Source organism: Sesamum indicum, linkage group LG13 (assembly GCF_026168435.1).
Source record: "Sesamum indicum cultivar Baizhima isolate 11 linkage group LG13, ASM2616843v1, whole genome shotgun sequence".
Classification (NCBI taxonomy): Eukaryota; Viridiplantae; Streptophyta; class Magnoliopsida; order Lamiales; family Pedaliaceae; genus Sesamum; species Sesamum indicum.
The window spans coordinates 3,237,849-3,250,120 of NC_142669.1; the positions used below are offsets into that span (position 1 = coordinate 3,237,849).

A 12,272-nucleotide genomic window follows, 5' to 3' on the forward strand; every position below is an offset into this window, starting at 1 on the left:
CAGTAGAATGCCAAGGTACCGGATTGGCATCTCACCTCTCGTTAGCTCTGTACGAGCGAGAATCTTGTCTAGCTCCTCATTCCGGACTCCCATTGTAAAATTGCATGACTTGGAGGTATTGATGGAGAGGCTGGATGCGTCCTTAAACTCTTGCAGGCATTCCATCAAGACGTGGATAGATGGAAGGTCTCCTCAAGAGAAAAGCATCAGGTCGTCAACAAAGAGGAGGTGCGTGATTTTTAACTTCTCGCATTTTGGATGATAGTTGAAGTCTGAGTTGGAAGTCTTCCTCTTGACCAGTCGAGAGAGGTATTCCATGCTAAGAAGGAAGAGGGCCGGCGACATCGGGTCTCCTTGCCTTAAGCTTTTCTTCCCCGAAAAAAACCTGTGGAGGGAACCATTCAAAGCCACTGAAAAGGAAGAAGTGCAGACGCATTCCATAATCCAAGATATAAACCATTGGGGGAAACCATACCCGTGGAGTACTCGGGAGAGAAATGTCCATGAGATCGAATCAAATGCCTTACGAAGGTTGATGTTGATAGTACATCGAGGTGAAATTCGTTTCCTCGAGTACTGCTGTACCATTTCTTGGGCCGAGAAAATATTGTCTATGATATTGCGTCCTCCAACAAATGTAGCTTGGCAACAGTCTATTAAGTGCTCCAATGCGGGGCGAGCCGGTGTGAGATAATTTCCGTGATGGCCTTGTAGATGACGTTGCAGCACGAAATCGGCCGGTAGTCTGCAACAGAGGTGGAATGCTCTGATTTGGGCACGAGGGCAATGATGGTGTGGTTGAGTTGCCGTAGCATCTGTCCACTCCTAAAGAAATCCAAGACGGCCCTGCATCCTTGATCGCCCACCACATTCCATGCTTTCTTGAAAAGCATGATGAATAACCATTTGGGCCGGGTGCCTTGTTTTCGCTAATATTGAAGATGGCTTTCTTGACCTCCAGTGCCGTGACTTTCCTGTAAAGTTCCACAGTAAGCTCGGAGGAGAGTTTAGGTCCCCCAATCGAACACACCGTCATCGACTGGGATGGTGTGAGCCTCGGTGCCCAAAAGTGATACGTAGTAACTTTTGGGCAATATCCTCGGCAGTAGTGATAATACTCCCGTCAACTCTAGTGACTGCCGTGATGGAGTTTCTAGTAGCGTTCCTTTTCACCATATCGTGGAAGAATTTGGTATTTCGGTCCCCTTCTTTGAGTTGGTGGATTTGGGCTTTCTGGTAGAAGAAGTGCCGTTCGGCCTCAACAAGAAAAATGACCTTCCTCCTGAGATCTCCCTAAGAGTCCCAAAGCGCTACATCTCTCGAATTGCTTTCAAGCTGGTTCTGAGCATATTGTAGGGCAAGGTCAGCCTCTTTGGCCCTGGTGGAGATGTGGTTGTAGTGTTGTGTATTGAAAGCTTTCAGTGCGCCTTTGAGTGATTTCAGTCTCTTACAAAGGCTGAATTGTGGCGTTTCCTCCACATTCAAGTTTCATCGTTGTTCAACAGTAGTAAAAAAGCCTGGATGGCCTGCCCACATATTGAAAAAGCGGAACAGTTTTGGCTTAGTGGGACAATGATTGAAGATAGTGATAATACCTGAGGAGTGGTCTGATAAGCATCCCGGTGGGTTGAAGTGGGCGCCACAATGTAATTGGCATCGAGCCATTCGTTGTTGTAGAGGACCCGATCAAGTTTGCACCACACCGGGTTGCTATCCTTGTTGGAATACCATATGTAATAGTAGCCCGTTGTGGGGGCGTCAAGCCATCCAAGCGCTACACAGCAGTCCACGAAATCCTTGAGTTCATACCAAGTCGGGGCCACTCCAAGCTGTTTCTCCTCGGGAGATTTCACACAGTTGAAATCATCCATAATGAGCCATGGCATGCTCATCGTCTGTCCCAAATCTGTAAGTTTCTCCCACATACTCCTTCGATTGACAATTGAATATAGGCCATATGTAAATGAGATATAGAAGGAGAGTTGAGAAGACTTATTCGTGGCACGACAGTGGATCAATTGGGGCGAGATATCCTCTGGTTGAATGTCAACTATTGGGTTCCAAACACAAGGATGCGTCCACCGACAATGGTGTCAAATTTGTTGATTTGGCACCATCTCGGGAATGAGCAACTAAGGATCTTCGGAATCATAGATGCTGCAAGCTTTGTCTCCAAAATGCCCAAGAGGCAAAGCTCATTATTCTTGGTGAGGTGGGCTACCTCATTGTGTTTGAGAGGCCGGTTAAAGCCCCTCACGTTCCAAAAACCAACCTTCATAAGGATAGAGGAGGGGACTCCCCTCCACAATGGTTCTTCGATTTTCTAGCCTCCAATGTAAAATCAGCTGTCTTAGCCCCTGGCATTTCATGCTGTGTGGATGTCGGGGAATCAGGGTTTGATGATGAGCTTGTTGAATCTGCCGGTGAGGGCACCTCATTCGTCCTAAGTTTGATTGGCTGCGATGCCTTCGAAACCGGCGGGGGTACCTCATTCATCTTAAGCTGCGGTGCCTTTGAAGATGGCTGTCCCTTTTTCACCTTGCCGATCGGTGGAGAAGTCGGCCGATGCACTTCTGATGTCGGTTTCACGGTCTCAATGGCCTTGCCCTTGTTTCTCCTTTGCACCATCGTCCATTCGGCAGGCTTAGGCTTGTTTGGCTGCCGGCTTAACAGATGTAGCAACGGGAGCGGCTGCGGCAGGAACGACATGTTGTTGAGGGCCTTGGCAGGCCTCATGCAAGTGCCCAAACTTGTTGCAAGCAGTGCAGAACTTGGGCGTGAACTCGTACACGACCAGTTGCTTACGGGTTACACTGTTTGGCAAAACAAACTCTACTTGATCAATGAGTTTCTTCGAAGCATCCACCTCGACTAGGATTCTGGCGTATAAGACCCGTTCCATCTTGTTAATGAGTCCATGGCAACGGAAGTCTCGAACCAATTTTGCCGAGGGCGTTAGGATGCCAACACTCAAGGGGGAGTGATGGAAGTGTGGCCCAAATCGATATGAGACTTTTATCATCTTCCTTAAATTCGAAGCATTCCAGCATATACTTCAAAAGGAGGGGCCGACCGTAGACAAAATAGGGCCCACCGGCCAAGATGCGCTGCCTATCCTCCTCGCGTTCAAATCGAAAAATTAACCAGCCACTCTCGTGTTGTTGGAAGCTGGATCCCAAAGATTGCGAAAGTGCATGGATCGCCTTCAGTCCCGGGAACTTGCCGGCAATGTAGCCGACGAGGCAGAAACCCAGTTTGGATCGGACATCAAGCAAGTCATTGGACCCCAAGGTGAGTGGGCCATCATCAACCGCAAATTTGGAGAGTTTATTTTTATCGGTGAGCTTACGGTTGGTGCTGAACAAGCGCGCAAAAGAGACTTTCTTGCCAGCATTTTCAGCAGGAGCATTTATTTTCGGTTGTGTATCTTTCAACCGGGAAGCAATTGCATTCGGTGCATCGTTCTTAGTGGTAAAGGAGGGGGTAGAGATAAAATCACTAAAACCAGAAGGATTAACCTTACCGGAAGTGGTGTTGGGGTCAGGTTGCTGGTCGGCCGGCTGTCGGACGATTGCAGCAGCAGATTCGGCTCTTGCCGGTGGCTGGTCGGAGTGCTAGCATGCAACAGCAACCGCCACAGGTTTCCTTAGCTTCTTGATTTTGGCCATGGCAGGCAGTGGGTGTGAAACGGCTGCAGAATAATAGCAATAGTAGGGTAGTTATTGCAGCACCCAGGAGTTCAAAATTCAAACCCTCCAACCACCAGAAATTCAAAATTCAAACCCTCCGACCACCGAATTTTGGCCGGAGAGAAAGGTGGAAGGTGCACAACGGTAGTAGAATATTGAAAATGGCAGCAACAGGGCAGAAAATGCAGCACCTAGAATTCAAAATTCAACCCCTCCGATCACCAGAAATTCAAAATTCGAACCCTCTGACCACTTGGAATGATTATGGCTGGAGAAAATGGTGGAAGGTGCACAGAGGTAGCAGCAAACAGCTGCAGTTTGCAGGAAACTTTCGCCGGCACAGCAAGCAAAGAACCTGCGGCTGAGATTTGGAAGGCAGCAAAAACTGTTTCACACAAGTTGGTGGAGGCTTTGCAGCTGGCAAGACGGCTTCAAAACTAAAAAATCATTCAGTAGAAACGAAGAGCAACGCAAGAAGATGCATTTAATCGGTCCAAAATTTGCAGAAACTTGAAGAAGATTCGTTAAGAGCAAATCAAGGTTGAGGCACTCTAGAGAGAATTCTTTCTAGAGAGAGAACCACTCTTGACCTACTACCCACTTAATTCTTTGATTCTAACAATGGTGTGGGTTTCAAAAATTACCTTTGATTGACTTATTATTAATTTATTGTAGGTGAAATAAATTTTTTCTGACTAAACTAAATTGAAATAAAATATAATTTTTCAAACCAAAAGGAGTTTGCATGTAATTAAACTAAATTGAGGAATAAGAGCGTAATTATCACATTTATTAATTATTGACTCGCTATGTGTGCGTAATGTAATATTTTATTTTATTTTTTATTTAATCAAATAAAAAAGATAATGAATAATTGGTCAAAATTAATAAAATAAATTAATTTTAAATGTACACGAATAAAAAAGTATTGACAAAACCAATTAATTAAAAGATATAGTTACTTTTTAAAAAAAAGGGATAATTATATTTACAATCCATAATCGATGATCTATTTATACAAATTACCCTTATTTTTTGCATAATTATATAAATTCTCCCTAACATAAAAAAATAGGGACAGTTTGTGTAATGATGCTAACATTTTTAGAGGGTGTGTGTGTATAATTTTTTGAAAAAGTAAAGGGTGGTTTGTGTGGTGATAATGATATTTTGGTGGGTGTATGTAAAATAATCTAAAAGATAAGGATGATTTGTGTAAACAAGCCATAGTTAAAGGGTGTAAATATAATTATCCAAAAAAAAAGAGTAAAGTTGCATTTTAGACCTTCTATATTTTGTTTTTCAAATTAATTACTCTATAACTTTGTGCCTTAATAAATAGCACGGATTTATGTAGTAGTTGCTTTGTTTGAATTTATTTAAGGGATAATTACACTCCCCTCTCGTGAGATTTGGTACATATAAATAGATTTTTTATGATAAAAAAATTATATTTAGTAATCCTGATATTTGTTTCCATCTAGCAAATAGGTTCATCCATTATTATAAATCCACTGAATTTGTTGATATTAATTAAAAAGTTAAATAAAAATTGATATTTAACATCAATTGACTTATTGCAAGTTAAAAAAACTTTTTTTTCGGTCTAAACTCCTTTATAACAGTAAAAATATACTATCATATGTATTAATGTGTGAAGATGTAGAAGGATAATTTGATCATATAAATTATTTGACTTACAATAAATCAATAATAAGTCAATCGTGATAAATATAGACTTTTATTCGATTTTTTATTAATATTAATAAATTCAATAAAATTTGATTAACTGATGAAGGGACTTATTTGTTGGATCGAAGCATACCTCAAGGGTACTAAATATAATTTTTTAAAATACAGAAAATCTACGTGTAATTACACCAAATTTTAAAAGAGGGGAGTGTAATTATCCCTTCTTTTAAATTTACTTATGTTTGTTTTTGTAATAATATAGGATGTCTGAAAGATACGTTTGTTTTTTTTTGTTTTTTAGCCGGAACAATTTTTATTGCAGAGTTTATGTATTGTCTATAAGATTATCTTTTTGTTAGTTATTGAAGCATATTCGATGCGTATGTATAGTTTAAGTTTTTATTATATTTACTTAATTGGATGAAAGAAAACATAAATGTAATAAAAAACATATTAGAGCTGATAATTTTCTTAAACAATTTTTACTAATTCTGAATGTGCATGAGTAGAATAATATTGGTAGAAAAATAAATATTATTAGTTTTCTTAAATATCTTTTACTAATTTTCCATGATTTTTATGTACCATAACTCACCTCTAACGAAGACATACAAATGTTTACATAGTACATATTTGGATCTATGACTTTGAACTTATTTGCATAAAGTGTAATAAATTCATTCCGTCATAACTTGTCTGAAAGTGATCAATTTGAATGCAAAGGAATTATGACAACGTCAATGACGAGTTGAACAATCACAAGAAAAATTGCATTTTTTGTCTCATATATTAATTTGGTCCTATTTGTTAGACTTTTCTCACATTTAGTTCTTTACGATTTAAAAAATTCTCAATATTAGTCCCAAGCTACTTTTTCATCCAATTTTTAACGAAAGAGTGACATGGTCATTAGATAGTGCACGTGTTGGCTTGTTTGGTGGGAGAAAAATGCTTTTATTAGGGAGGAATGGAAGTTAGGGCTCACACCAACATTTTTGCACCTCAAAACTTAATTTGCAAGCTAATGGCTGTCATGTCGACCTCAAAATAGCAAGTTAGAGAATTATATCAAAAGAGCCATTGATTGAACTCAACAAACTGAAGGTTCAGTGATTTTACAAAATGAATTGACTTTCAAAACACAAATTTCTGCATTTCAGTGAATGCCGATTGCATAATACAAAATGATTGAGTTTCAATCTTGAAATTAGTTTTTTCAAAAACAACAATGATCCATTATGGGCTATTACACTTTTTCCTTCCTCTTTGCATCATGTTCCAGTCTTGCCTCGGCAGTTTCTCTCCTTGTATTGAGTGCATCCTCCAAATATTTCATGGCCACATACTTTTGGCCATCTTGTCAATGACCTTAAAACGATGTTGGAGGGGTGGCATCTGTCGTTGTGAAAGTGAAACTGCAACTCTTGGATGGCCTCTTGCAAAAGGGATGGGTGTCTAATGTTAATACCTCCTCCGGCTGGTGCAATTGGTGGCGTTCTTCTAGGACGGTTGAAGTTCAAATCGCCTCCTGTAGCTCTCTTAGCCCCTTTTCTGCCGAATCAAACAAAAAAAAAAAAAAATATGTATGAGTACAAGAATTTGTCCTCGTCTATCTCCATTTAACTCGATTTAACCAAACAACAAGATTCATAGTGTTCAAGTTCATATGGGACATATATCTTACTAATAAAAGAAACCAACAAAATCCTAAACGAACTACAACAAACTTAACATTCATTCCCATTTTATACTAAAAATATCACAAAAATCACAAAAAAAAAAATCAAATATTCAAATCTGTAAGCTTATGGAAAGATTGGAGGGGGGGGGGGGGGGAATTATGCAGCGCTTCGTCTCGTAGAGACATCCTCTCGCTTGCTACACTCTCCTGTCGCACAATTTACCGTGTTTTTCTCTTCAATTTTGTTGATTTTTAGTATAATTTTGGGTGAGTTAATATTTAGGGTTTTAGGTTTGGAGAAAATTTATGGTAGATTAGGGCAAGACAAATAAAAATCACGTCTGCAACTCAGTGCCCCCCACCCTCCAAAGAGAGTCTCTCAAATCAAAGCTTTGACATTTCATCTCCTTCAAAGTTGATTCGAACCTTCAATTTTGCTGGTTCCATGGTTTCTTATCAACTCATTAGATCTTGAATTAAAATCAATAACTTGGAAAATAGTGATCTGGATTTGAAGATTAATTCTTGGTGGGATCAACACTTCGATTTTTCATGAATGCTGACTTGTGGTGTTCAATAACGTTAATATCGTGAGTTTATCACCTCAATCATGAATTAGAAATTTAAATTTGATAATTTTGGTGACGGACGCCTTAATTCTCACCCTTAATGCGTGTGAATCTGCCATAATTATTTATCGAAGTAGCACGATTTGATTCACCTTTCATAATTTGGTTGATATCTGTTTCCTTAATTTTTCCACATATGATTTAATTTCCACATTATTAAGTCACACTTTCTTATTTTAGACCATATGATTTTAATTGTCGAAAACATGATAATTTAACATTTGGCATCATTTGATTGGTCGAAAAATATATACTAATATCAATTAATTAGATATTACTTCATAAACTAAAATGGATTAATTTCACAAAATATAAACAGAATTTGATATTTCATATATTATTTTACATGTAGCGGCTATCAAATTAGACATAAATTCAATTTGTGTAGAACATATATATATTTTTTTATCCCAATTCTAATACTCTATAGTCAATGAGTCATAGTTATTGAACTCGAGTTTTTCTTAATTATGTAATAGTAACTCGATAAATCCTGTAGTGTTTCCTATGAACTGCAACCTAAATAATTATATAATTTATTTTGAAAAGGACATAAGATTAAATATTTTGTCAAGTTTTGTTCTTTGATTAAAATAAATATTTATATATTTAAAAATATTATAATCAAATTTATTGCATGAATTGAAAATAAAAAAACACATCAACCTATTTTGTATAAACTAATTGTAAACTAAATTTATTAGAATAAAAACTATGAACATAAAATGAATATTCAAAAATAAATTATTTCAAATGTTATCAAATTAATTAAGGCGGGGTTTGAACTAAATATAGATTAGGACGGATCTGTAATATTGAATATAGATTTGAATTAAATACGGATTAATAACACAACATTTATTTATATATTATATGGACAAGGAGTGTGATTTACTGTTTTTTATATAGGGTTTATCAAGATCGAGCTAGCTTGGTGTGTAGTAAACGTTGAATTAGCTTGGACTGGATACACAATTCAAGCTATTTCTTTGTAGTAAACAAGTCCTAAGTGAATGCTGCAATATTGAATTTTTTAAAATTAATTTCTTCAATTACTCTTACTTTGATTATATACAAAAACTACAGTACGATTATGTTAAGATATTTTATGATTTTGTTGATGTAAAGTAATTATAGAGATTTACTTTTAGAGAAATAATACTGGCAGACTTATCCATTTGCCTCCACAACAGTTGTCATCAATTCCAATTTCGAATTGTTCAACACCAATCCTATTTATTCATAACTATTTATTATATTTTATTTCTACTATGTAGGATATGGAGCCTATTACTTTGTGTGGATCTTACCCCACTCGATAAATTAGATTTTTGCCCTAACGAGAAAAAACGTTGTATTTCTTGAAAATAATAGTGGATAAAAGCTAATAAATAAATGTCATTCAATCATTTCATAAGAGAAAATTTCAAAAATCGGTATGAAGTTTCAGAGCGAAGAAGGAGCTTATAACTTTTAAAATGAATATACAAGGGTTACAGGATTTGGTATTAGAAAGCACACTGTTCATAAAAATACCCTGTTATCGATATGGCATTTTGTTGTGCTTGCCAAGGTCGCAGGTACAAAAGATAAAAGAAATGAGAGAGTTAAATTTCGTCTTCCAAAAACAAGAACTAGTATTTGTGCATGATGAGAATTAATGGTCGTTATACTGGGAAGTATAAATTTTTAATTTGTTGATCGGAACGATCATGATCTTGTTAGCCCAAATAAAACTCATTTTCTCAAAGACGTGGAATGGATATACAAACACTACAAGCTGATGATATAAGTAACTTGAGGGATAACATCAAGGGTGGGATAGTACTTAATCTCGAAACAAGTAGGTGGACCTGAAAATGTTAGATTTATTTTTGAAGATGAAAAAATTATTTGCGATGGAAAAGAACAATGAAAATGAAGATAGGCGTTAGATTTACTTGAATACTTGCAACAAATGTAGCTGGTTGATGCTATTCAATGATGAAGACCTAATAGCTAAAATAATTTATCGATGACGTTTTTTATTGTTGTTGTTGTTATTATTACAACTTATAGGAAAAAATATTTGCTCTTTTTGATGGTGTAAACCACCATAAGCAAACTATTATTTATTTATGCAATATCTGGAAAACAACCTAGAACCATCATTACAGATCAAGATGCAATAATGGAGAAAGCTTTGACAATGACATGGCCTAACATATGCTGTTGCTTGTGCATTTGGCGTATCTAATCAAAATACAACTATGCATTTGAGTAGTGTATTTGGATGCTTTACAAGTTTCCCCAAGGACTTCAATTCTTACATCAATGATTTTGAGGAGGAAGAAGAATATGTGCATGGAGGAAATGTTGGACAAATATGAACTTAAAACTAATAAGTGGATGGAGAAGATATTCAAATTTAGATAAAAATGGGCACTAGTATATGGGCGGCAATTATTTTGTGCAGATAAGACCACCATTTAGCGTAGTGAAAGTATGAATGCTATTCTTAAAAGATAGTCAATTAGTAACTTATGCTGCTTTAACTGATGAGAGACATTTAGAATTGTAAAAATCGACAATCTTAAGATGATTGAAGAAGTTGAGGTAAAACTGGAGAATATGATGGTAGTTAGCCTGAATGTTGAACTTAAATTCAGATCTGAAGAAAGCTCTTGTGCGCTCGCAGGCAGATGGCGCAAGCAGCCCCTGTCGACGTGCACGCATGTAGGCAGACGATAGCAGATGCCGCAGCGCTCCCGGGTAGATGGCAGCAGACCGCATCCCTCACAGGCCGATGGCAACAGACGGCGCAGGCTGCCCATGCTGACGTGCGCACATGCAGGCGGACGACAGGAGACGTGGGCGCGTGCAGGCAACGTCCTGCTGGCCTGCAGCCGTGCCTTAGGTCACTGGCAGCCGGCGTTTTCACTGGACTATCAGGCACATTTTCGGGGATGCGGACGGCGAGCAAGGCAACGGCCATGGACGACGGGAGCCGCATGCCGACCGGGGATAACGGACATGGACGGCCCGACCGGGGACCACGTGTTGGGTTTTCGCTATTTCACGCACGACACCATCTCTTTTGTGCGGCGGCGGGACTTGGTACGGCGCACCCATGCTTGTCGGGCACACGTCCTATGGGGGTGCGGAAGCGCGGGGCGAGCACACTCTCACCTTGTGGGGGTTGGGTGTCGGGCCAATTTTGATCTGAGACTTTGCCATTTTTTCGAGACTCAGGCAAAATAAGACACACGAAGTGGGGGTCAGTGGGTGGTGCATGTGCTCGCGCGTCGGTAGTCTCCGAGCCGTTTCGGAGAAAAGAAGGAGGATGGGAGGGGGAGGGACAAATTGAAACGACAAACGACTAAATCTCAGCTGATCGTGGCAACAAGGCCACTCTGCCGCTTACAATACCCCGTCGCATATTTAAGTCGTCTGCAAAGAATTCTACCTGCCATTCGATGGGAATTGTACTTCAAGGCGGCCAGCGATGGCTTGGCCAACGACACGTGCCCTTGGGGGCACCTACTGCGGGTCGGCAAGCGGGCGGCGGGCGTACGCTTCGCTTCTAGCTCGGATTCTGACTTAGAGGCGTTCAGTCATAATTCAGCGTACGGTAGCTTCATGCCACTGGTTTTTCAACAAAGCGCGATAACTAATTATGCGAATCAATGGTTCCTCCCACACTAGGTTGAATTACTATTGCGACGTTGTCATGAGTAGGGTAAAACTACTACCTGTCTCACGACGATCTAAACCCAGCTCACGTTCCCTATTGGTGGGTTAACAATCCAATACTTGGTGAATTCTGCTTCACAATGATAGGAAGAGCCGACATCGAAGGATCAAAAAGCAACGTTGCTATGAACACTTGGCTGCCACAAGCCAGTTATCCCTGTGGTAACTTTTCTGACACCTCTAGCTCCAAATCCCGAAGGTCTAAAGGAACGTTTGGCTACGCTCTCATGGTTCGTATTCGTACTAGAAATCAGAATCAAACAAGCTTTTACCCATCTGTATTACACGAGATTTCTATTCTCGTTGAGCTCATGTTAGGACACCTGCGTTATCTTTTAATAGATGTGCCGCCCCAACAAAACTCCTACCTGAAAATGTCTTCCGCCTGGATCGGCCACCAGAGCGTGCCTTGGGTCCAAAAAGAGGGGCAATGCCCCGCCTTTGATTCACTGAAAAACTAAAATAGCAATAAAAGTAGTGGTATTTTAATCCAATCTTGATCGCAGACCAGCATCATCAGACACATCTCTTCAAGACAACTCTAACTAGACCGGCCTCACTCATTTTGGTAAAGCATTCGGGGAGATTCGACGGTTTGAAGGATCCGCCGCCCCGGCGGAGATGGTGCGGGGGGAGGGGGGGCAACTGGTGGTAGGGGGTGGGTAGTTAATTTTATATTTATCTAATAATAGTATATTTTTTAATTTTAAATTATTTATAGAATATACAAGTTAAATAATTTGTTGAATCTAAACCTTTCATTTTTTTGAAAATCTAGCGGTTAAGATTAATTGATCAGATCTAACAATTAATATTTGATCAAAAAAATCCAACAGTCATTAAAATGAG

At 39.1% G+C, this 12,272-nt stretch overlaps 1 pseudogene; it reads right to left on the minus strand.

The window, feature by feature from the left end:
• Positions 1–11,030: 11,030 nt before the first annotated feature.
• LOC148784377 (25S ribosomal RNA) lies at positions 11,031–11,990 on the minus strand (annotated as a pseudogene; the record flags this gene model as incomplete).
• Between the last annotated feature and the right edge of the window lie 282 nt (positions 11,991–12,272).